At 45.5% G+C, this 27,434-nt stretch overlaps 1 protein-coding gene across 2 annotated transcripts in view; it reads left to right on the plus strand.

Annotated features, from left to right (window-relative positions):
* The first annotated feature begins 244 nt into the window (after positions 1 to 244).
* LOC115131958 (semaphorin-3B-like) overlaps positions 245 to 27,434 on the plus strand; it is a 75,351-nt gene continuing 48,161 nt past the window's right edge. Inside the window, exons 1-2 of one of the 2 annotated variants that reach the window (XM_029664080.2) lie at positions 245 to 810; positions 11,675 to 11,759. The gene's annotated coding sequence lies outside the window, so the exon portion shown is untranslated. The remainder of the gene's footprint in view (positions 811 to 11,674; positions 11,760 to 27,434) is intronic. The other variant, XM_029664079.2, reaches the window with a different exon arrangement.

The following is a 27,434-nucleotide window of genomic DNA, read 5'->3' on the forward strand; positions in this document are numbered from 1 at the left end:
GATCACAGCATTCAGTCACTCACACCACTGAGCAGAAACAGAGAGATCAAAGAGCCACATGTAGCAAATTAACATGTGGGACCTAGGGAGGGTGAAAGAGGGAGGAAATGACAGAAATAGAGGAAGAAAGAGGGAAGGAGAGCGAGAAGGAGGGGGGAGCACTTTACCCCTGGACCATGAGAGAGAGAGAGAGAGAGAGAGAGAGAGAGAGAGAGAGAGAGAGAGAGAGAGAGAGAGAGAGAGAGAGAGAGAGAGAGAGAGAGAGAGAGAGAGAGAGACGTTGAGCAGTGGGAGAGTGAAAGAGTATCAGTCAAAGAAAGATCCAAAAGGCTGAAAGAGAGGGAGAGAGAGCGAAAGATTGTCTGAGAGAGCCTCTATGCGCTGTCCCACCCCCTGACTGGTCTTCGCCTCCCCTACAGTCCTGAGAAGCCAGCCCCGAACAGAGAGAGAGAGAAAGAAAAAATAAAGGAGAAGAGAGAAAAAAGAGAGGGGACACACACTAGCTCAGGACTCTGGAATTCGAAACCTTTGGAGCAACACACACACACACACACACACACACACACTTACACACACATACACACTCATGCACAGTCTCTGTGGTGATTTGGATCGTTCACAGCGGGAATAACTCTGAGAGATCAAGAGAGAGAGAGAGTGTGTGAGAGAGAGAGAGAGAGAGCGAGATTCTTTCTACATTTCTTTACTCTGGACTCTACTGCTACACCATGGCACCTGTCACGGACAGAGAATCACGGACCTAGGAGCGCCACATTGCCAGGAACACACAGATAGCAAGACAGTACAAAGGTAAGACATTCCCTTCCTTTCATTCCCTGTGGGAGGGGGGGGGGTTGTTTATCATAGTTATCTGTGCAATTTAAAGTGTCTGTTATCTGAACAGTTGTTGGAAGCTGAGTGTGTGTGTGTGTTTGTGTGAGTGGACGGGTCAGTGTACTGGTGGGTGATTTATAGACGTATGGCTGCCCTGCTCATAGCCAAGTGGTGCTTTTTGCACAAAGATCAAGTCCGTCCCAGTAAAAGTAAACACATTTAGTACAGATTTCCAGTTGCCTGTTCAGGTTATTTCTTATGAGAGTGACCAGCGGAACAAAAAAGAGAATAATCTCTCGACACCTGAAATCCAGTACACCCCACTTCTCCTTCCCCCTATCCCTCCCTCCCCTCGTTCCTCCGTCCCTACCCATCCCTCCACACGCTGTCACTTTAATCTCATTTAGCTCGGGCTTTTCTCTCCTTTCTGCACGTTTTGTAAAGGGCTGGATTGAACAAGGGAGCTTATTCCTCTCTTTCTCTGCCTCTCTAAAGTAGCGCAGAGTACATTCAGGCAGCTAATATCTGAAACAGATCTGCTTTATCTGTGATCTCCGATAATCCCACAGGGACCTTCGCCCTTTAAACCCAGTGTCCTTGCTACTCAAAGGCCACATCTCCCCCTGAATATTTGACTGAAGATTCTGGAGCACTTGAAACGGTAGATTCTGTACTTGTGTCTCTTTGGAGGTATCTACTGTAGATCTATGTGGTTTGTGTCAGTCTCTCTCTCTCTCTCTCTCTCTCTCTCTCTCTCTCTCTCTCTCTCTCTCTCTCTGTCTCTGTTTTTGTCTGTCCTTGAGGTGCTGTGTGAGTGCGGGCCATCACTTTGGAGGTCCGGACCTGTGTAATTGTTTAAAAGAAATTGCATTCCTTTTGTGTGTGTGTGTGTGTGTGCGTGCGTGCGTGCGTGCGCGTGTGCGTGTGTGTGTGTGTGTGTGTGTGTGTGTGCGTGCTTGCGTGCGTGCGTGCGTGCGTGTGTGTGTGTGTGTGTGTAAATACATAAGGGGCAATATTAAAACTTGGTTGTGAATCAGCAGTTTTCCTCTTGACAGTCACTCAATTAGCCCATGTTAGTTAAAACATTTTAGATTGGTTAATTAGTCTAGTTAGTCTAGCCAGAAATCTAAACTTCTCGTAAACATGGCCAAATTACCAACCGATTTTGTTAGCCACTGTCACGATCGTTGTTGGAAATAGACCAACGTGCAGCGTGATCTGGGTTCCAAATATTTTATTTGTGAAATGTACAAAAACAATAAACAGTGAAGCTATGGCGTGCACATAGGCAACCAACCAATCACAAGATCCCACAAACACCCAGTGGGAAAAGACTGCCTAAATATGATCCCCAATCAGAGACAACGATAGACAGCTGCCTCTGATTGGGAACCATACCAGGCCAACATAGAAATACAAAAACTAGAGTACCCACCCTAGTCACACCCAGACCTAACCAAATTAGAGAATAAAAGGCTCTCTAAGGTCAGGGCCTTAGAGAGCCTTTAAGGTCAGGGCCCCCAAAGGTGCGGAGGAACCGGACCGTGGATCATCATTGGAGGCTCCGGACTGGGAACCCTCGCTGGAGGCTCTGGACTGGGAACCCTCGCAGGAGGCTCTGGACTGGGAACCCTCGCAGGAGGCTCCGAACTGGGAACCCTCGCTGGAGGCTCTGGACTGGGAACCTTCGCAGGAGGCTCTGGCCTAGGAACCCTCACAGGAGGCTCTGGACTGGGAACCCTCGCAGGAGGCTCAGGACTGGGAACCCTCGCAGGAGGCTCCGAACTGGGAACCCTCGCTGGAGGCTCTGGACTGGGAACCCTCACAGGAGGCTCTGGACTAGGAACCCTCACAGGAGGCTCTGGAATAGGAACCCTCACTGGAGGCTCTGGACTGGGAACCTTCGCAGGAGGCTCTGGACTGGGAACCTTCGCAGGAGGCTCTGGCCTTGGAGCGGGACTGGACACCGTGCTTGGACTGGGCAGGCGCACTGGAGGCCTGATGCGTGGGAACAGCACAGGTTGCACCGGACTGGTGACACGCACTTCAGGGCGAGTGCAGGGAGCAGGCACAGGACGTACTGGACTGGGGAGGCGCACTGGACGCCTGAGGCGTGGGGCCGGTACAGGTTGCACCGGACTGGTGACACACTCCGTAAGGTGAGTGCATGGGAGCTAGCACAGGATGTACTGGGCTGTGGAGGTACACTGGAGACCTGGTGCTTAGAACCGGCACAAATTGTACCGGATCAATGACACACTTCGCACGGCAAGTGCAGGGAGCTGGCACAGGACGTACCGTGCTGTGGAGGCGCACTGGAGACCTGGTGCGTAGAACCGGCACAAATTGTACCGGAACGGTGACACACACTTCAGGGTGAGTGTGTGGAGGAGACACAGGACGTACCGGACTGGGGAGGCGCCCTGGAGGCCAGATGCGCGAAACTGGTGCAGATGACACCAAACTGGAGTACGCTCTGCAGTACTCTCATCGCCAACACCTCTCTCCGGAATCTTTCGTCGAGTTCCTCCTTCGACTCCCTGACGGTCTCTGGCTCATTCCTCATTCCTCCACCCCGTGTGCACCCCCCCCAAAAAACAACATTTTGGGCTTACTCTGTGGCCGCGAACCCCGGCGTCGTCGCTGTCCTTCCTTCACTGCTTGCGTCTGCTTCCATGGAAGGCTTTCGTCTCCTGCCATCATCTCTTCCCAAGCAAAGGCCAGCTGTTTCAAGCAGAAATTTGCATCCTGTATCTCTAACTCCCAAACGTTCTGGGACACTGTAAAGTCCATGGAGAACAAGAGCACCTCCTCCCAGCTGCCCACTGTACTGAGGCTAGGTAACACGGTCACCACCGATAAATCCACGATAATCGAAAACTTCAACAAGCATTTCTCAACGGCTGGCCATGCCTTCCTCCTGGCTACTCCAACCTCGGCCAACAGCTCCACCCCCCGCCCCCCCACCCCCCCCGCAGCTACTCGCCCAAGCCTCCCCATCTTCTCCTTTACCCAAATCCAGATAGCAGATGTTCTGAAAGAGCCGCAAAACCTGGACCCGTACAAATCAGCTGGGCTTGACAATCTGGACCCTCTATTTCTGAAACTATCCGCCGCCATTGTCGCAACCCCTATTACCAGCCTGTTCAATCTCTCTTTCATATCGTCTGAGATCCCCAAGGACTGGAAAGCTGCCGCAGTCATCCCCCTCTTCAAAGGGGGAGACACCCTGGACACAAACTGTTACAGACCTATATCCATCCTGCCCTGCCTATCTAAGGTCTTCGAAAGCCAAGTCAACAAACAGGTCACTGACCATCTCGAATCCCACCGTACCTTCTCAGCTGTTCAATCTGGTTTCCGAGACGGTCACGGGTGCACCTCAGCCACGCTAAAGGTACTAAACGATATCATAACCGCCATCGATAAAAGACAGTACTGTGCAGCCGTCTTCATCGACCTGGCCAAGGCTTTCGACTCTGTCAATCACCATATTCTTATCGGCAGACTCAGTAGCCTCGGTTTTTCTAATGACTGCCTTGCCTGGTTCTCCAACTACTTTGCAGACAGAGTTCAGTGTGTCAAATCGGAGGGCATGTTGTCCGGCCTCTGGCAGTCTCTATGGGGGTGCCACAAGGGTTAAATTCTCGGGCCGACAATTTTCTCTGTATATATCAATGATGTTGCTCTTGCTGCGGGCAATTCCCTGATCCACCTCTACGCAGACGACACCATTCTGTATACTTCTGGCCCTTCCTTGGACACTGTGCTATCTAACCTCCAAACGGGCTTCAATGCCATACAATACTTCTGTGGCCTCCAACTGCTCTTAAATGCTAGTAAAACCAAATGCATGCTTTTCAACCATTCGCTGCCTACATCCGCACGCCCGACTAGCATCACCACCCTGGATGGTTCCGACCTAGAATATGTGGACATCTATAAGTACCTAGGTGTCTGGCTAGACTGTAAACTCTCCTTCCAGACTAATATCAAACATCTCCAATCCAAAATCAAATCTAGAATCGGCTTTCTATTTCGCAACAAAGCCTCCTTCACTCACGCCGCCAAACTTACCCTAGTAAAACTGACTATCCTACCGATCCTCGACTTCGGCGATGTCATCTACAAAATGGCTTCCAATAGTCTACTCAGCAAACTGGATGCAGTTTATCACGGTGCCATCCGCTTTGTTACTAAAGCACCTTATACCACCCACCACTGCGACCTGTATCCTCTAGTCGGCTGGCCCTCGCTACATATTCGTCGCCAGACCCACTGGCTCCAGGTCATCTACAAGTCCATGCTAGGTAAAGCTCCGCCTTATCTCAGTTCACTGGTCACAATGGCAACACCCACCGGTAGCACGCGCTCCAGCAGGTGTATCTCACTGATCATTCCTAAAGCCAACACCTGATTTGGCCGCCTTTCCTTCCAGTTCTCTGCTGCCTGTGACTGGAACGAATTGCAAAAATCATTGAAGTTTTATCTCACCAACTTTAAACATCTGCTATCTGAGCAGCTAACCGATCGCTGCAGCTGTACATAGTCTATCGGTAAATAGCCCACCCAATTTACCTACCTCATACCCATACTGTTTTTATTTATTTATTTTTCTGCTCTTTTGCACACCAGTATCTCTACCTGCACATGACCATCTGATCATTTATCACTCCAGTGTTAATCTGCTAAATTGTAATTATTCGCCTACCTCCTCATGCCTTTTGCACACAATGTATATAGACTTTTTTTATTTTTTATTTTCTACTGTGTTATTGACTTGTTTATTGTTTACTCCATGTGTAACTCTGTTGCTGTCTGTTCACACTGCTATGCTTTATCTTGGCCAGGTCGCAGTTGTAAATGAGAACTTGTTCTCAACTAGCCTACCTGGTTAAATAAAGGTGAAATTAAAAATAAATAAAAGTCCAGGATGTCCTGACCTCCTGGATATCCTCCCAGGCCCAGGATACCCTCTCCTCCTGTGCACGCTGCTTGGTCCGTGAGTGGTGGGATCTTCTGTCACGGTCGATGTTGGAAATATACTCGAACCAACGTGCAGCGTGATCTGGGTCCCACATATTTGATTTGTGAAACGTATGAAAACAATAAACAGCATACGAAACGTGAAGCTATGGCGTGCACACAGGCAACCAACCAATCACAAGATCCCACAAACACCCAGTGGGAAAAGGCTGCCTAAATATGATAGACAGCTGCCTCTGATTGGGAACCATACCAGGCTAACATAGAAATACAACAACTAGAGTACACACCCTAGTCACACCCCGACCTAACCAAATGAGAGAATAAAAGGCTCTCTAAGGTCAGGACGTGACAGTCACTCTCAGTCAGATATCGTGTTAGTATGGCATAAATAATGGCGAAACGTGGAGAATTGCAGGAAATTAGCTTTGAAAACTGCAAAACACACCCCACACCCTCAATTCACTAAAAGTCAGACCATGGCTACAGCCCTGCACATCACAGAGAGAGAGAGAGAGAGAGAGAGAGAGAGAGAGAGAGAGAAGGAGGAAAGGAGGGGGACAGAGAAAAAGAGAGACAGACTGAGAGGAACAGATGGAGAGGAAGAAAGATATACGGTAGCAATGTCAGTTTTCTTTGCTTGAAATATGTACGAGTGCTGCTGCTCTCTTGATACATAGACTTTTTTTGCTATTGCAGGAGGGGACTAAAGTTGTTCTCTCATTCATATAAAAAGCGAAATGCTGTAATCATTCAAACGTTATCAGCTTTTTTTCAATCCAGTCGAATATATATAACAATACAGGCATTTGATATGATATTCACTCCTGATGAGAGTAAGGTACTCATTCGCGCGCGCGTGTGTGTGTGTGTGTGTGTGTACAGTGCATGTAACTCTGTGTCTGCGCACACGTGCATGTGTATGCATGCTCCTCGTGGCAAGCTTGGACAGCCTCGGGTGTAGGTGCAAGCTGGTGACGCTGATATTTGTCTCGGCCACGTACACAAGCTTACAGTGAGTTGCCTCCAAATTGGAGGCTTGCCAAAAACTAGGGCAAAGCAGTTTGCTAGGTACTACTCTGTTTCAGCTGTCGTGGGCAACCTAGCTATTTGGAGAAGGAGGTGATTTCTGTACCGTTGAGTGCCATGCATACAGGGACCTTTGAAATGTTTGGATACTTTTTTAATGTCAATTTGATTGGTGAATTAAAAATTAAAGTATTTCAAATGTGTGTGTGTGTGTGTGTGTGTGTGTGTGTGTGTGTGTGTGTGTGTGTGTGTGTGTGTGTGTGTGTGTGTGTGTGTGTGTGTGTGTGTGTGTGTGTGTGTGTGTGTTTGATGCTCTCTCAGTAGTATTAAGCCATCTGAAGGTGCTGTCTCCTGTAGATTTACTGTCTCGGTTGACTGCAGAGCGAAATTAGATTACCATTTACATAAGATTCATAATTTGTTCTACCCTGGTTATAATCACCTGCTCATCATTTGTTCTACCCTGGTCATAATCACCTGCTCATCATTTGTTCTACCCTGGTCATAATCACCTGCTCATCATTTGATTTACCCTGGTTATAATCACCTGCTCATCATTTGTTCTACCCTGGTTATAATCACCTGCTCATCATTTGTTCTACCCTGGTTACAATCACCTGCTCATCATTTGATTTACCCTGGTTATAATCACCTGCTCATCATTTGATTTACCCTGACTATAATCACCTGCTCATCATTTGATTTACCCTGGTTCTAATTACCTGCTCATCCTTTGTTCTACCCTGGTCATAATCACCTGCTCATCATTTGATTTACCCTGACTATAATCACCTGCTCATCATTTGTTCTACCCTGGTTATAATCACCTGCTCATCATTTGTTCTACCCTGGTCATAATCACCTGCTCACCATTTGTTTTACCCTGGTTACAATCACCTGCTCATCATTTTTTTTTACCCTGGTTATAATCAACTGCTCATCATTTGTTTTACCCTGGTTATAATCACCTGCTCATCATTTGATTTACCCTGGTTATAATCACCTGCTCATCATTTGTTTTACCCTGGTTATAATCACCTGCTCATCATTTGTTTTACCCTGGTTACAATCACCTGCTCATCATTTGATTTACCCTGGTTATAATCACCTGCTCATCATTTGATTTACCCTGACTATAATCACCTGCTCATCATTTGATTTACCCTGGTTCTAATTACCTGCTCATCCTTTGTTTTACCCTGACTATAATCACCTGCTCATCATTTGATTTACCTTGGTTCTAATTACCTGCTCATCCTTTGTTTTACCCTGGTTATAATCACCTGCTCATCCTTTGTTCTACCCTGGTTATAATCACCTGCTCATCATTTGTTCCACCCTGGTTATAATCACCTGCTCATCATTTGTTTTACCCTGGTTATAATCACCTGCTCACCATTTGATTTACCCTGGTTATAATCACCTGCTCACCATTTGATTTACCGTGGTTATAATCACCTGCTCATCATTTGATTTACCCTGGTTATAATTACCTGCTCATCCTTTGTTTTACCCTGGTTACAATCACCTGCTCATCCTTTGTTTTACCCTGGTTATAATTACCTGCACACCATTTGATTTACCCTGGTTATAATCACCTGCTCATCATTTGTTTTACCCTGGTTATAATCACATGCTCATCATTTGATTTACCCTGGTCATAATCACCTGCTCATCATTTGTTTTACCCTGGTTATAATCACCTGCTCACCATTTGATTTACCGTGGTTATAATCACCTGCTCATCATTTGATTTACCCTGGTTATAATTACCTGCTCATCCTTTGTTTTACCCTGGTTATAATTACCTGCTCATCCTTTGTTTTACCCTGGTTACAATCACCTGCTCATCATTTGATTTACCCTTGCACTGTGTGTTTATCACTGTGTAATAAACACAGTCTCATAGGTACAGTGGGATCAGTTTTCCCTGACCATGTGACCTAACCAGGAAAATGTCCTAGTCCTCTAGTTATATGAGATCATCACCACAGTGCAACCATGTGGGATTCTCCAGTTTCAACTGTTCTGCCTGCGGCTATGGAATCCTGACCTGTTCACCGGACGTGCTTCCTGTCCCAGACCTGCTGTTTTCAACTCTCTAGAGACAGCAGGAGTGGTAGAGTACTTTTAATGATCGGCAATGAAAAGCCAACTGACATTTACTCCTGAGGTGCTGACTTGCTGCACCCTCGACAACTACTGTGATTATTATTATTTGTCCCTGCTGGTCATCTATTAACATTTGAACATCTTGCCATGTTCTGTTATAATCTCCACCCGGCACAGCCAGAAGAGGAGTGGCCACCCCTCATAGCCTGGTTCCTCTCCTGGTTTCTTCCTAGGTTTTGGCCTTTCTAGGGAGTTTTTCCTAGACAACGTGCTTCTACACCTGCATTGCTTGCCGCTTGGGGTTTTAGGCTGTACAGCACTTTGAGATATCAGCTGATGTACGAAGGGCTATATAAATACATTTGATTTGATTCACAGTAGCCTGGAGGGGGGGTATGGGGGGGGGCAGAGGCCAGAAGGGCCAATCTGAGTTCAGAATCAGAAGCTTTAGGGTAAAAACAGCCCAGAACAGTGTTTTAGCAATGTGCTACATAATGAGGAATGCCACCTGATCTTCCTCTCTCTCTCTAATATGTATATCAGCCATAGCGGCCGGTGTGGACTTCTGTGGACTCAGTGCAACAGGGAGTCAAGAGATTCTAACATGGACTAAACAGTCTGGAGTGTAGGGGCGGGTGGATGAGGCGCTCTTTAGCAGGCTGGAGTCACATTACATTCTTGTCTTGGACACTCATGCCTCTTTCCCCTCCTTTCTTCACCTCTGCTTCTTCTATCGTCTGCCTTAACGTGCAGAGCTGTCTGTCACCGCATCGGAGCAGCCCGCCACAACACATCACTTCCTGTTGAACGCGGAAAGCGTATCAAGGGAGAGCTTGGTTTGCTGTTTTGGAAAGTTTGTTGTTTTGAAAGTCTATTGAAAACGTTTGGTTACTAGCTAGCTACCTTTTGAGTTTGGATCCAGCGACACAGTTGGCATCAGTTGCTGGGACCACTACTATCTGTCCAGTAATCCTGCTTACCAAGGCCGAGTCTGAGGAGCTGCTTGGCGTAGCAGCTAGCATATCTGCTAGCTACCTGCATAACAAGCGAGCAGGGTTTTTTTGAGGGCGATGTGGCTGGGACCGTGGATTGTCCCGGGCTTGTGGCAATCATCACTCCTGTGTTCCAATGGCACGTTGTGTTAGCTAATCTCAGTTTATCATTTTAAAAGGCTAATTGATCAGAAAACCCTTTTGCAATTATGTTGTCCTGATTAAAGAAGCAATAGAACTGTCCTTCTTTTGACTAGATGAGTATCTGGAGCATCAGCATTTGTGGGTTCGATTACAGGTTCAAAATGGCCAGAAACAAATAACTTTCTTCTGAAACTCGTCAGTCTATTCTTGTTCTGAGAAATGAAGGCTATTCCATGCAAGAAATTGCCAAGAAACTGAAGATCTCGCACCACGCTGTGTACTACTCCCTTCACAGAACTGAGCAAACTGTCTCTAACCAGAATAGAAAGAGGAGTGGGAGGCCCCGGTGTAGAACTGAGCAAGAGGACAAGTACATTAGAGTGTCTAGATAGAGAAACAGACGCCTCACAAGTCCTCAACTGGCAGCTTCATTAAATAGTACCCACAAAACACCAGTCTCAACCTCAACAGTGAAGTGGCGACTCCGGGATGCTGGCCTTCTAGGCAGAGTTCCTCTGTCCAGAGTCTTTTACCCATCTCAATCTTTTATTTTTATTGGCCAGTCTGAGATATGGCATTTTCTTTGTAACTCTGCCTAGAAGGCCAGCATCCCCGAGTCGCCTCCTCACTGTTGACGTTGAGACGGGTGTTTTGCGACTGTGCCACTTCTTGTTTTTATAAGACAAAATAATGTGTTGGAAATGTCACACTGTTTGCATAGTCAACTTACACACAGCACTGACACACACACTTACCCCACCAGACATGCCACCAGGGGTCTTTTCACAGTCCCCGGGTCCAGAACAAATTCAAGGAAACATGCAGTATTATACAGAACCATGAGTGCATGAAACTCCCTGACATCTAATATAGTGCAAGTGAAAAGCAAACCTGGTTTAAAAAAAACAAATAAAGCAACACCTCACGGCACAACGCCTCTCCCCCATGTGACCTACTTGTTGTGTGTATGTGTAATTGTGTAAGTGATAGATGCACACACAAGCACACTACATGCTTAATGATTTTAAATTCATGTAAATTGTAAAGTATTTTGTCTGTAATGTCTTTCTCGTTATGTGTCGGACCCCAGTAAGACTAGCTGTCGCCATTGGTGTCGGATAATAGGGATCCTAATGAATAAAATGAAGTAAAGGACCTGCCTGTAATTGTGCTGTGTGATTACAGTGGGTTTGGGCCCTGGCATTTGTGTGTGCTTGCACAGTATGTGGCAGCATCATGTGTGCATGCACAGTATGTGGCAGCGTCATGTGTGCATGCACAGTATGTGGCAGCATCATGTGTGCATGCACAGTATGTGGCAGCATCATGTGTGCATGCATCCTGTATGTGGCAGCATCATGTGTGCATGCACAGTATGTGGCAGCATCATGTGTGCATGCACAGTATGTGGCAGCATCATGTGTGCATGCACAGTATGTGGCAGCATCATGTGTGCATGCACAGTATGTGGCAGCATCATGTGTGCATGCATCCTGTATGTGACAGCATCATGTGTGCATGTATCCTTATGCGGCAGTGTGTGTGTGTTTGTGTGTGTCTTTGTGTGTGTGGTTCAGGCTGCAGGAGAGCATCCACCCCCTCTACCACGTGGAAAAAGGCAGAGGTGAAGGAGAGGAGATGTAGATGGCTTTACAGTAGGAGGTGAGAAAGTAACGAGTCTCCCCCCCTAGTTAGCCCCCCACGGCTGTGGGAGAGGGAGATCTCGCCCACCTCGGGGGCTTAGAGAGGGGATTTTGGCTGCTCTGCTGGGTGCCTGCCTGATAACGAAACAGCCACGCCTGCTGTTATGCTGCTGAGCATGTGCATGTGCCTTACCCGTCACTCATCGCCTGCCACACTGGTACCACCAGCCGAAAGGCATACACACATATACTGAGAACATACACATACTAATACACACTCATGCTTACACACACACGAATACACACACACACACACACACACACACACACACACACACACACACACACACACACACACACACACACACACACACACACACACACACACACACACACACACACACACACACACACACACACACACACACATGCATACACATACACACGCATACGCACACGTACACACACACACACACACACACACACACACACACACACACACACACACACACAGGCGTACCACAGAGCTGAAGGAGTGTATAAGCGTGCAACTGCATAATTTTTTTATAGTTTGGTGTGCGACAACTCACAGTAAACCTCTTAGTACACGTAGGTAGGAAATGAATGTAGGCTGACACACACACACACACACACACACACACACACACACACACACACACACACACACACACACACACACACACACACACACACACACACACACACACACACACACACACACATGCATGCTCTTGCGGCATGTCTGGTATTTCATTCAGTGAGCCTCACACTATGCAGTTCAATATTTTCCACTCACTATACACACACCTCTCTAGGATAAGCCCATTCAGCTTCCCCATTCAGGCCTGATATTCCACCCAGTCCTCTCTCTTCTCCTTTTCCATCCTGTTGTGGCAGTGCCAGTCAAAGTTACAGCTGTTGGTATTCAGAGGCAAGATTCAAGGGAAGTCAGAGGCATAGGTTTGGTGTCGGGTTGATACAAGAGCCCTCAGCTGCACCTAGCCATCATAACAGAACAAAGGCCATGAGAGGGAGAGGAGGAGGGGAAAGGGGAGAGCTGAGGGGAGGGTGATGTAGGAACAACAGAGGAGGATAAAGAAGGAAAGAGTGGAGGGAGGGAGAGAAGAGCTGTGAATATGAGAAGAAAACACAGCAGGGTGTAGAAGGGGGAATAGAAGATATGAATATGGAAGTAGTGACAAGCAGAGCAGATCTCTTCCATTAATGTGCTCCTTCCTCTTTACTCCTCTTTCCTCTAGCCACCTGTGTTCTCACTCACCGTTGTTCCCCAGATGCTCTGGATCAGAGCCCATGTCCTCCCGCCCTGCCTCTCTCTCTTACTCCTCCTGCCTCTCTCTCAACCCTATTCCTCTCTCCTGCCATCAAATAACAATAACGAGGCTATACACAGGGGCTACCGGTACCGAGTCAATGTGCGAGGGTACAGGTTAGTCGAGGTAATTTGTACATGGACGTAGGGGTGAAGTGACTATGCACAGATAAACGAGTAGCAGCAGTGTACAAAACAAATAGAAGGGGGGGGGGGTGTCAATGTAAATAGTCCGGTGGCCATTTGATTTGAATTGTTCAGCAGTCTTATGGCTTGGGGGTAGAAGCTGTTAAGGAGCCTTTTGGTTCTAGAGCTGGCGCTCTGGTACCGCTTGCCATGCGGTAGCAGAGAAAACAGTCTATGACTTCTATGACAGTCTATGACAATGTCTCTGACAATTTTTTGGGGCTTTCCTCTGACACCGCCTAGTATATAGGTCCTGGATGGCAGGAAGCATGGCCCCAGTGATGTACAGGGTCTTATGCACTACCCTCTGTAGAGCCTTACGGTTAGATGCTGAGCAGTTGCCATACCAGGCGGTGATGCAACCGGTCAGGATGCTCTCGATGGTGCAGCTGTAGAACTTTTTGAGGATCTGGGGACCCATGCCAAATCTTTTCAGTGTCCTGAGAGAGGAAAAGTGTTGTAGTGCACTCTTAACCACTGTCTTGGTGTGTTTTGACCATGGTCGTTTGTTGGTGAAGTGGACACCAAGGAACTTGAAACTCTCAACCCGCTCCACTACAGCCACGTTGATGTTAAGGTGTTCGGCTCACCTTTTCTTGTTGTCCACGATCAGCTCCTTTGTCTTGCTCACATTGAGGGAGAGGTTGTTGTCCTGGCAACACACTGCCAGGTCTCTGACCTCCTCCCTATAGGCTGTCTCATCGTTGTCGGTGATCAGGCCTACCCCTGTTGTGTAGTCAGCAAACTTAATGATGGTGTTGGAGTAGTGTTAGGTCACGCAGTCGTGGGTGAACAGGGAGTACAGGAGGGGACTAAGTACACACCCCTGAGTGGCCCCAGTGTTGAGGATCAGCGTGGCAGACGTGTTGTTACCACCTGGGGGCGGCCCGTCAGGAAGTCCAGGATCCAGTTGCAGAGGAAGGTGTTTAGTCAGAGTCCTTAGCTTAGCAATGAGCTTCGTGGGCACTATGGTGCTGAACTCTGAGTTGTAGTCAATGAACAGCATTCTCACATAGATGTTACTTTTGTCCAGGTGGGAAAGGGCAGTGTGGAATGCGATTGAGATTGCGTCATCTTTGGATCTGTTGGGGCATTATACGAATTGGATTGGATCTAGGGTTTCTGGCATGATGGTGTTGATGTGAGCCATGACCAGCCTTTCAAAGCACTTCATGGCTACTGACTTGAGTCCTACGGGGCGGAAATTATTTATTCAGGTTACCTTAATTTTCTTGGGCACAGGGACAGTGGTGGTCTGCTTGAAACATGTATTACAGACTCGGTCAGGGAGAGGTTGAAAATGTCAGTGAAGACACTTGCCAGTTGGTCCGCTCATGCTTTGAGTACACATACTGGTAATTAGTCTGGTTGGTCTGGTTGGGATATGTACGTACGGTCACTGTGGGGACGACATCAACGATGTACTTATTGATGAAGCTGATGACTGAGGTGGTGCACTCCTCAATCCCATTGGATGAATTCCAGAACATATTCTAGTCTGTGCTATCAAAACAGGCCTGTGTGTGTGTGTGTGTGTGTGTGTGTGTGTGTGTGTGTGTGTGTGTGTGTGTGTGTGTGTGTGTGTGTGTGTGTGTGTACAGAGTGCGTGTGTGTGCACGCTCACGCATGTGTTTGTGTGTATGTGTGAGTGCGTTTAAGTGTGAAATGCATTTATATGTGTGTGTGTTAGGGTTAAATGGCGGGAACCCGGTTACCGAGATTTAATGGGATTTACCACCCAAAACCGCTTCCTTATCCCGCGATGAATAACTGCCAGAAGCCCGTCAATTATGATACATTTTTCATATGAACAGCATGGAGTGAAATGGAACTGTTAAATTATACTCGATGTCTAAATCTGGCTTCTCTAAGGCCTCTTCATGATGAATCATCAACTCTCAGGGTGGGGACAGACAACCCTCAGTATGTAACAATGCATGTAGACCTGTCATCTCATCATGGTAACTTTTTTTCTTGTGACTGGTAGGCCTACATTAGCTGCAGCATTGTCAATGCTACAGCAATAGATATACAGAATGCGAGTCTAATTTACCCATCTCTTTCGGGGGTCACCTTATTTAATAACGCTTTTTAAAAATTTAATTGCAGCTGCCGAGTATTAAAACAGCATATCACTCGAATATCGTAGCTTTAAATCAGTGCGCGCACGAGCACTCTCTCACAGTCTTTCTCTCTCCATCAATTCCATTCAAATTGCATCGAAAATAGATATTCCTGTTCTAGATTGATATATATCCCTATATATAGATGTCTTAGACAACCTCTTCCAGTTAACAAACGTAATGCAGTATTAGCCTTCTATTTAGCTAATGAATGATGGGTTATGCATAATAAGCTTCTAACTTATAGCCTCTGTCTCTTGTGCAATACGCACACAGCTGTGCTCCGCTGGCCTCTTCTCCTTTTAAAAAAAACGGTCCTTAGCTCTTGGAGTCCCATGCAGGAAAAGCTAGGCTAGAATAGCTTGCTGGACATTCTTTTTGTTGTATTTCTTATACCAATAGACTATTCGAAAAGGGGCTCTTGTTTGCTCTTGTTTTTTGAATGTTAAATACAGCAGCCAATAGAACTCAGGGGTAGTTTGAAAGAAGAGCGAACTCCCGGTAGGCTATAGCAGTTATTTATTCAGACCCATAATTGTTCAATCTTCGTGAAGAGATGTGAAAGCCTTCTGCATCTAATTCTAGTCCAATATTATTCAAGGATGTCATTAGAATGATGAAAATAAGGACAACAAATCCTATTTCAATTAACTGTTGAAAGCGAGGAAGTAATGAAGCAACAGTAGAGAGAGAACGAGGAGGTGGGCTATTGTTGAGCCCTGACCTTAGAGATCCTTTTTATGTCTATTTTGGTTTGGTCAGGGTGTGAGTTGGGGTGGGCATTCTATGTTTTGTGTTTCTATGATTTTCTAAGTCTATGTTTTGGCCGGGTATGGTTCTCAATCAGGGACAGCTGTCTATCGTTGTCTCTGATTGGGAACCATACTTAGGTACCCTTTTTCCCACCTGTGTTTGTGAGAGGTTATAACTTTGTTTGATGGCACATAGCCTGAAGCTTCACGGTTTGTTTTGTATTGTTTATTGTTTTGTCGGCGTCATTTCGAATAAAAGAGAAAATGTACGTTCACGACGCTGCACCTTGGTCCAGTTATTTTATTAACGGGCGTGACAGCTAATAATATTAGGGGAAATATTATGAAAGGTAGCCTATATATGCATTAGCCTACTAATTATACAAATATGGCCTATTTTATTTTAAAACTCAAATCTAATTCGCTGGCCTATACTGTCTTATAACTTTGTAGTCTGCATGTGCTGCACCAAAATCGCATGTTTTCTCCCTGCTTTATCATGGTTAGCACAGTAATGCAGTTCACACTAAAAAAATATTAGCCTACTGGAGCTAGTTATATTTACAGTATTTACCAAAGAGAGCATATACAGTTGAAGTCGGAAGTTTAGGTTGGAGTCATTAAAACTCGTTTTTCAACCACTCTACAAATTTCTTGTTAACAAACTATAGTTTTGGCAAGTCATTTAGGACATCTACTTTGTGTATGACACAAGTCATTTTTACAACAATTATTTATAGACTTACAACAATTGTTTATTTCACTAATAATTCACTGTAGTTTACATACACTAAGTTGACTGTGCCTTTAAACAGCTTGGAAAATTCCAGAAAATGATGTCATGGCTTTAGAAGCTTCTGATAGGCTAATTGACATCATTTGAGTCAATTGGAGGTGTACCTGTGGATGTATTTCAAGGCCTACCTTCAAACTCACTGCCTCTTTGCTTGACAACATGGGAAAATCTAAAGAAATCAGCCAAGACCACAGGAAATAAATTGTAGACCTCCACAAGTCTGGTTCATCTTCGGGAGCAATTTCCATATGCCTGAAGGTACCACCTTCATCTGTACAAACAATAGTACGTAAGTATAAACACCATGGGACGATGCAGCCGTCATACCACTCAGGAAGGAGACGTCTCCTAGAGATGTCTCCTAGAGATGAACGTACTTTGGTGCGAAAAGTGCAAATCAATCACCGAACAACAGCAAAGGACCTTGTGAAGATGCTGGAGGAAACAGGTGCAAAATTATCTATATCCACAGTAAAACGAGTCCTATATCGACATAACCTGAAAGGCCCCTCAGCAGGGAAGAAGCCACTGTTTCAAAAACTGCCATAAAAAAGCCAGACTACGGTGGGGACAAAGATGGTACTTTTTGGAGAAATGTCCTCTGGTCTGATGAAACAAAAATAGAACTGTTTGTCCATATTGCCCATCATTATGTTTGGAGGGAAAAGGGGGAAGCTTGCAAGCCGAGGAACACCATCCCAACCGGGATGCACCGGGTTGACCCCAAGCATACTTCCAAAGTTGTGGCAAAAGAAATTAAGGACAACAAAGTCAAGGTATTGGAGTGGCCATCCCAAAGCCCAGACCTCAATCCTATAGAGAATGTGTGGGCAGAACTGAAAAGCGTGTGCGAGCAAGGAGGCCTTACAAACCTGACTCAGTTACACCAGCTCTGTCAGGAGAAATGGGCCAAAATTCACCCAACTTAATGTGGGAAGCTTGTGGAAGGCTACCTGACACGTTTGACCCAAGTTAAACAATATAAAGGCAATGCTACCAAATACTAATTGAGTGCATGTAAACTTCTGACCCCCCGGGAATGTGATGAAAGAAATAAAAGCTGAAATTAGTCATTCTCTCTACTATTATTCTGACATTTCACATTCTTAAAATAAAGTGGTGATCCTAACTGACCTAAGACAGGGAATTGTTATTAGAATTAAATGTTAAGAATTGTGAAAAACTGAGTTTAAATGTATTTGGCTAAGGTGTATGTAAATTCAGATTTCAACTGTAGCTAGCTACATCTTTGGGATTGTATGTTTTTCTGTCATGTGTAATGTGTAGTACTCTATATCATATATGTATTGGATAACGACACAATCATTTTGGCTATTTTGGGCTTGGGCTCATTACATTTCTTTACTGTAGGGCTCATCAAATGTATTTAATGTATGGCTCATCAGGCTCAGGTAGCATCGGGTTTGAATTTTCAATCCAAGCTCTAATCAAATGCAGACATAGGCCTATTTATATGCTTCATAATGCTTTTGAATGACACTTCCGGTTTTGGCGGGAAATACCGGGTTACCTAGGAGAAAAGTGATTTATTCTCGGGATAGGACATTTGTAAAATAACAGGAAAATATTAAACCCTAGTGTGTGTGCATAGGGTGATGCTGGTGCGTAATGAATGTGCCCAGGCCGTGGCTGGTGAGTAGATGGCTTTTGGGCCCTTATCCAAGCCTCTCTCCCAGCCTCCCAGACTCCCAGTCTCTCTCCCAGACTTCTTGCCTGCTAATAGATCCCATCCCAGGAGGGGGGATCATGCCACATTTTTAATTTGGCTTTTCCTCCTGATAAAGCAGCACCCCCACTCCTTCATTTCAATCGCTCTACCTCTTCCTCTCTCTGTCACAGTCAGACACACACTGAGTGTACACGAGCACACACACACACACACGCACTCAGAGAGAAACACACATTTATTTCAGTGTAAGCCGAAGCAGCAGTAGAGGGCTTAGTGTACCCAGCTGCAGCCAGCAGAAACAGACTCTCTGAAGGTGAACCCTATATTGAGAGGGAGGGACGGAGGGCCCTTTTGAGTTGTGTGTGTGTGTGTGTGTGTGTGTGTGTGTGTGTGTGTGTGTGTGTGTGTGTGTGTGTGTGTGTGTGTATGTGGAGGTGGAGGTGGGTATTTGCTTGAGAGCAATGGAGATGGAGGGCTTCGAAAAGACAATAGTGAACAGGCACATGTATTGACAGTAATCACATTGGGGTCCGTTTACCTACGTGTATTAGACCTACATTAGCTGTGTGTGTGTATAATGTACATAGGTGTTTGTGTTTCTGCTACTAAGAGCTTACACAGCAACAGCAAAGAAATGCATATAAAGCTTTCTGTTTGCAAATTAATCTAAGAAGCATTACAAAGACCAGCCTGAATTGCGGAGACATGGTGAGAGGATTGACCGAGGGGTGGGGAGTGCAGTAACAAAACACATCATTACTATAGGCTACTTAATATGAACACATAAATAGCAAGAGGTTATAATAAAATCCAGGCAGCAAAATCTTCTGTTGTATATGGTGGTATGGTACAGATGTAGGGTCTTAATTTGAGCCAGTTGTCTACAGCAGGAAAATAATCCTGCAGCAACAGGAATTGTGAATTATTATAATTAATGGACATTTTGTAAGGCTCGATGCATTTTCTGTGAAGGAAAATCAAGTCTGACATTTTTAAGTGGAAGCTACTAACATTCTTAAACCTCAAATACACTACAAGTGTTGCATTTCCTGCAACAGGGTGATCAAATGAAGACATCCTACATCTGTAGGTGGACAAGGGGGCTGGTTCTTTTGGAGAGCAGGAGAGAAAGAAATAATGAGAAAGACTTGTGGAATAACTTCATCATACTATTGACACCAGTAGAAAAGCAGGTGCTGTACGTGGGGTGAGTGATGGTACAACACAAGGACTTACACTTACCCATTTACGTTAAGTGTCTATTTGTTCCTGTCCGCGTTTGAAGTGCTGTCCATGCTCCCCAGGGCAGAAAGCATGGCAGCTATGCAGCTGGGTATTCACATATAGACATACATGCTTTTCTCTCAGGGTGGGGGCCCAGGGAAGGTAAGAGAAGGGAAGTGGTGCTGGGGCTTTTCATGCGGTCCTTGACGGTGAGATGTGAAAGGGACAATGAGTGGGGATTGGGAGGCCAAACACAGGGGCCCTTTGTGTCCCTCACCGCCAGTTTGTTTACCGGAGTCCCGACACACCCCTACCAGAGACCAAGCTCATTAAACATGGCCCGCAGGAGCGCCTGTGTGTTTGGGATGGAGATGACGACCGTCTGAAACGTGCATTCCCTGGCTGATTAAAGGGACAGGGAGTGTGTGTGCGTGTGTGTGTGTGTGTGTGTGTGTGTGTGTGTGTGTGTGTGTGTGTGTGTGTGTGTGTGTGTGTGTGTGTGTGTGTGTGGGGGGGGTGCGTGGGTGTGGGTGCGTGCGTGCGTGCGTGTGTGTGTGACAGCGTCTGCGATGGATTGCTTGTGTGAGGAATTTGACTGCTGACGGATGCACTGGGAAGTGTTGGGGCGGAGGAGGAGGAGAGGAATGAGGGAGAACAGGGAGGAGAGGGGACAGCGACAGATTGATTAGAGATGTGTTGTCGCAGGCTATTCCAGCCCAGCTTATATCCCTTCCCAGCCTGAGTTTGGTCATTGTGTTCATCCTGTCGTTCCGCCTCGTTCCCTGTGGTAAATAGGGATGGACAGAGTGGGTGTCTGATAGAATGGAGGGAGCAGGTCCTAGTGTGTATCCTCCCAGAGTTAGCTAAACAAACATCGCAACACCCTTCACCTTTAACCTCCCCCCTGATAGACCTTTAGTACTCTGAATGATCACTTCCACTGGAGGTCATTAGTGATGTGGGGGTTGACTCATAACCCACGCTCCCTGTGGTTATATCTGCTGGGCGGGGTGGGTTTAGGGTCATGATATATTGTTTGGATGAAGGGGTGGCGGGCGGGCGTGTTGAATAAAGAGAAAACAATGCATTAAAAATCCATACATGTATAATTTTTATCTGGCGTTAGTGCGTAGCCTAAGCTTTAGGGAATGACTGTAGCGCGTCAAATACTTTTGTGAACTTGGGCAGAATTTTTTTAACGTGGATCCACTGAGGCAAAAAAAAAGACAATGTTGGAGTTTAATTCAATAAGAGAAAAGCTGTGAAATTGAGATTGGAAAATAAATAGAATGGCCAGAACAGTAGTCTAATACTTCTGAAAGATTTAGTTAAATGATAAAACAGGATGATAGCAGTGCCCGACTAAGTTATGTTTAACTCCTGCAGAATGAAGGGCTTCTTGAAGTAAAATTATACACCAAATGTACATTTTGACTCGGGAACAGATGTGGAGAAAAAAATATGTATTTCTTTCAGAATCTCGAGAAAATGGATGCTTGGTTAGGGATCGTCTGTAAAGGTGCTATCTTTTATCAGCAATATAAAAGCTGATAGTGTTTCCACCACATAAAATATGCATCCAAGCCGAACTGAAATCTTATCAGAAACATGTTGGGTTGTTTTAATGGCTTTAAGTGTACTTAAAACCAGTCAAACTGATATCATTTGAACATTTTGCTCGGAAAATATTTCCTGTTTTAATTTTTTTTGAGTTAATGAATTTACTCTGCGGTGCCTAAACGTCTTTGCGGTGCGAAAAAAACCAGCGAAGAAAGAGGAAAGAGAGAACTCAACTTTACCGATGTCAACTAGATTGAAGCATTCAGTCTGTCACTGTATGACATTATTCTGATAAGCAAGGGTTTATTTAGTCTTTAGTCTTCTAGGGCAACAATTAATGACAGAAGAGAAGCTGCATGTATCTAATTATAGAGAAGTTGACTAACAAATAGCCTTCAGAGTCATCTGACAACACAGTCAGTTTCACATACATACCTCTCAACAAACTCATGCAACACTACACACACTCTTATTTGCATTCCCAGAAATAATCATGTAACTCTTGTTACGGTAACTGTAAATTCTAACCAGATGCATGCATACACTCCAGGAAAAAAGGGTACCCTTTTTGGTTCCAGTTAGAGCCCTTTTTATTTCCAGGTAGAACCCTCTATAGAAAGTGTTCTACATGGAACCCAAAAAGGTTCTACCTGGAACTAAAAGGATTCTACCTACACTCTCCTACACTCTGAAAGGGTTCCCGGAGTATCCTTTACGGGTTCTTCAGATTGAAACTTTGGGGGAACCGCTATAAATTCTTCGAAGTGATTCTTCAAAGAACCTATTTTAATGGATCCCCGAAGAAACTTTTGAAGGCCCTTTTGGGGTACATTTTTTAACTTCCCCCTCCCCTATTATTAATAATATTACGCATAACAGTAGCAACTATAACACAATATTTTAGATGTCAGTGTTTAGTATGGTTAATAGTGGAATAAACCAAAGCAGAATAAACCAAAGAGAGGTAAACTCCCAGCGGAGCCCCAAGTCCAATGGCTATATCCTCTGGCGTGTTGATGTTAACGTGTTGATGTTCTCCGTATCCATAGCCAGAATGATTTTGCTGTGCGTGGTGATTGAACATGTTACCTGTTATATTCGTCAGAGGTGTAGGGAGGGTGAAGTGTGTGAATCCCAAAAATAGTCATCAAATAGATGATGAAAAGGAAACGTGCACGTGGCGGTATTCATACCTTGGTTTTTGTTGTAAATGTGAATGAAAAAAACTTTTGATGTTTTTCAACACTTTTTCCAAATGTTGTTACGTTTCAGCCTTATTCTAAAATTGATGTTCCTCAACAATCTACACACAATGCTCCATAATGAAACATTTATTAACATTTTTGCAGATGTATTCAAAATTGAAAAACAGAAACACCTTATTTACATAAGAATTATTTGTTATGAGACTTGAAATAGAGCTCAGGTGCATCCTGTTTCCATTGATCATCCTAGAGCCGTTTCTACACTTGATTGGAGTCCACCTGTCTATATAAGGTCCCACTGTTGACCAAAAACCAAGCCATGAGGTTGAAGGAATTGTCCGTAGAGCTCCGAGACAGGATTGTGTCAAGGCACAGATCTGGGGAAGGGTACCAAAAAATTATGCAGTATTGAAGGTCCCCAAGAACACAGTGGCCTCCACCATTTTTAAATGGAAGACATTTGAAACCAACAAGACTCTTCCTAGAGCTGGCCCAACTGAGCACTCGAGGGAGAAGGGCCTTGGTCAGGGGGAGGTGACCAAGAACCTGATGATCACTCTGAAAGAGCTCCAGAGTTCCTCTGTGGGGATGGGATAGCCTTGCAGAAGGACAACCATCTCTGCAGCACTCCACCAATCAGGCCTTTATGGTAGAGTGGCCAGATGGAAGCTACTCCTCTGTAAAAGGCAAATGCCCGCTTGGAGTTTGCCAAAAGACACCGAAAGGACTCAGACCATGAGAAACCAGATTCTCTGGTCTAATGAAACCAAGATTAAACTCTTTGGCCTAATTGACAAGCATCACATCTGGAGGAAAACTGGCACCATCCCTACGGTGAAGCATGGTGGTGGCAGCATCATGCTGTGGGGATGTTTTTCAGCTGCAGGGTGTGGGAGACTAGTCAGGATCGTGGGAAAGATGAACGGAACTAAGTACAGAGAGATCCTTGATGAAAACCTGCTCTAGAGCACTCAAGACCTCAGACTGGGGCGAAGGTTTAAATCAAATTTTATTGGTCACATACTGTACACATTTTTACCAGATGTTATTGTGGATGTAGCGACATGCTTGTGTTCCTAGCTCCAACAGTGCAGTAGTATCTAAGAATTCACAACCATACACAAATATCTACAAGTAAAAGAATGGAATTAATAAATATAAATATTAGAACGAGCAATGTCGGATTGGCATTGACTAAAATACAGTACAATAGAATACAGTATATACATATGAAATGAGTAAAGTAGTATGTAAGCGACTAGTTTTCCATTATCAAAGTGACTATTGATTCCATGTCTATATATATGGGACAGCAGCCTCTAAGGTGGAGGGTTGAATAATCGGGTGGTAGCCGACTAGTGACGGATATTTAACAGCCTTGAGAAAGAAGCTGTTTTTCAGTCTCTTAATCCTAGCTTTGATATCCCCAGTGATGCGTTGTGCAGACCGCACCACCCTCTGGAGAGCCCTGTGGTTGCGGGCGGTGCAGTGGCCGTACCAGGCATTGATACAGCCCGACAGGATGTCCTCAATTGTACATCTGTAAGGATTTGGGAAGGTCTTAGGGGCCAAGCCAAATTTCTTCAGCCTCCTGCGTTTAAAGAGGTGCTGTTGCACCTTCTTCACCACACTGTCTGTGTGGGTGGACCATTTCAGATTGTCAGTGATGTGTACGCCGAGGAACTTGAAGCTTTCCACTTTCTTCACTGCGGTCCCGTCGATGTGGATAGAGGCATGCTTCATCTGCTGTTTCCTGAAGTCCACGATCAGCTCCTTTGTTTTGTTGACGTTGAGTGAGAGGTTATTTTCCTGGGTCCCCTCTCTGAGCTTAATGATGAGCTTGGAGGGTACTATGGATAGGGCAGTGTGCAGTGCAATGCGATTGCATCGTCTGTGCATCTATTGGGGTGATATGCAAATTGAAGTGGGTGTCAGGTAAGGTAGAGGTGATATGATCTTTAACTAGCCTCTCAAAGCACTTGATGACAGAAGTGAGTGCATAGTTCAGTTACCTTTTCTTTCTTGTGTACAGGAACAATGGTGGACATCATAAAGCAAGTGGGGACAGCAGACTGGGATAGGGAGAGATTGAATATGTCTGTAAACACTCCAGCCAGCTGATCTGCGCATGCTCTGAGGACACGGCTAGCGATGCCATGTGGGATTGCGGCTTTGCGAGGGTTGACACACTTAAATGTCTTTCTCACGTTGGCCACAGAGAACAAGAGCCCACAGTCCTTGGGAGTGGGCCGCGACGGTGGCACTGTGTTATCCTCAAAGCGGGCGAAGAAGGTGTTCAGCTTGTCTGGGAGCAAGACACTGGTGTCCGTGACATGGGTAATCCGTAATTGTCTGTAGAGTCTGCCACATACTTTTCGTGTCTGAGCCGTTAAATTCCCTTTGTCTCTGTACTGACGTTTTGCCCGTTTGATTCCCTTACTGTTTGTATTCGACCATATTCCCAGTTACCTTGCCATGGTTTAATGCGGTGGTTCGCACTTTCAATTTTGCGCAAATGCTGCCATCTATCCACGATTTCTGGTTTAGGTGGGTTAGGGGATGTAGCAGTGGTCAAGCATTTTTTCCAGCGCGAGTACTACAGTCAATGTGTTGATAGAACTTCGGTAGCGTTTTCCTCAAATTTGCTTTGCTTTGTCATGATATGTGGTTTCCAGTTTGCACAAAGTCCAGTGTAGTTCCTTGAGGGCCATCATGGTATCGGCTTGAGCGGGAATATACACGGCTGTGACTATAACCAAAGATAATTATCTTGGGAGGAAGTACGATTGGCATTTGATTGTGAGGTATTCTAGGTTGAGTTTCTGTACGTTATCACAATCACACCATGAGTAGTTAATCATGAAACAAACACCACCGCCTTTGTTCTTCCTGGAGAGCTCTTTATTCCTGTCTGTGTGATGTACTGAGAACCCAGATGGCTGTATGGACGGGGACACAACACTCCTCTCTGGAAGGAGACATCAGGGACATTCAGTCTCCTATATGGAAGGAGACTGAACATTAGTGAGTGTTATACTCGGAAGTGGTGGGTGTTGTGCGTGCCCCCTGAGTCGGACTAGAAGTCCACTCCGAATAGCTCTTCTCTGCCGGTGGCGTCTTGGAGCAGCCTCTGGGATAAGTTCAATTGCCCTGGTGGGTACGAACAAAGTATCCAATTTGAGAATCGTATTCCTCATTGTAATGCTGGTGAGTTACCGCCGCTCTGATTCGAAATGTTTTTTTTTCCCGGCTGTGTGTAATAACAGGACAAGTTTCTGAATGTCCTTGAGTGGCCCAGCCAAAGCCAGGACTTGAACTAGATCGAACATCTCTGGAGAGACCTGAAAATAGCTGTGCAGCGACGCTCCCCATCCAACTTGACAGAGCTTGAGAGGATCTGCAGAGAATAATGGGAGAAACTCCCCAAATACAGGTGTGCCGTAACAAAATATGGAAAAAGTCAAGGGGTCTGAATACTTTCCGAATGCACTGTACCTTGTCCATAATGTAGAGGCCTCTGGGATTTTCGTTGAAGAGGTCAGAGAGGAGGAAGATGGCTGATGTGACGGAGTCCTATAAGTACATGTGATCCGCACAAGATACCAATATCAATTGAACATAACTTTGCGTGACTCCTCATCAGTATACCTGCAGACTCAGACACACACAAAGAGAACAGTTCAGTCATCTGCAACCAATGCAGCTATACAGTAGCCTTTAACATCTTCTTACCTCTTTGTTGATTGATATTCATTGAATTGTGTCAAACAATACTGCCATTGGCACAAATATGAAAAGATAGATGGTATCATCTTAAAACAATATCAATTTAGATCCGACAATAGAGAAACCTTACCTTACATCGAGGAGATCTTTACATTTTTCAGTTAAGTGCCGCACCTGCTGTCATCTCAAATTCAAAACCAGTTTCAGTTGGGCAGTTAGGGTCCTGGAAGAACCCCCACCAACTAAAGAAGTTCCTCCTGTGGGGTTCTCGGAAGAACCTTTCCAGGGGCATTTTTCAGAGCCAACAACAACTAAGGTTCTCCAAGGAACTTTGAGGACCTTAGAAGAACCCTTGTTTTTAGAGTGTATGGGTACAACTGAAGAACTCTTTTAGGTTCCAGATAGCACCTTTTTATCTAAGAGTGTACCTATCCGTTCCTTGACTTACCCACAAACTGTAGGCATACCATCCCACGGAGACACACCCTTCCCTTTACTCAGAAGAGGTTGACTTTTATAGGCTCTCTGGGTCTCCTCTCACACACTGACATAAAGCAGAGCCCACCCTGGACAGGTGAGAGCCCACCTCCCTCCCTCCCTCCCAACCTCCACCAATTCCTCCCTCCCTCCCTCCACTCTGGGGCCTCTCATCACCTGTCTGTCCCACTTACCTGCAGGGCACAGGGAGGGGAAGGGTTAACATCATCATTCTTCTGCTTAGTGTCTCTTATTTAACTTGAGACCCATCAATTCACGTCGACACCCACTGATGTTCACACATAGACACACATGAAACACTGCAAACTCCGGTGTCTTCAGATAGAGTTGGCATAGTGAGTGTGTGTGTGTGTGTGTGCGCGCGCGTGTGTCCCACCCTAACACACACCCTCCAGGTTCTAAATAATGGAACATGGCTGAGAAGCCAGAGCAGGAGAATAGAAGGAATGGACAGAGAAGGGGAGAACACATAACGCTGTTACTGCTAACATCCCCCTTCTGAAATCTACAGAGACACAGAGATGTGGGACAAGAGGTTAGGAGCTTAAAGGTTCTGCTATTTGAGAAGTGAATCATTGTGTGC

Source organism: Oncorhynchus nerka, linkage group LG7 (genome assembly GCF_034236695.1).
Source record: "Oncorhynchus nerka isolate Pitt River linkage group LG7, Oner_Uvic_2.0, whole genome shotgun sequence".
Classification (NCBI taxonomy): Eukaryota; Metazoa; Chordata; class Actinopteri; order Salmoniformes; family Salmonidae; genus Oncorhynchus; species Oncorhynchus nerka.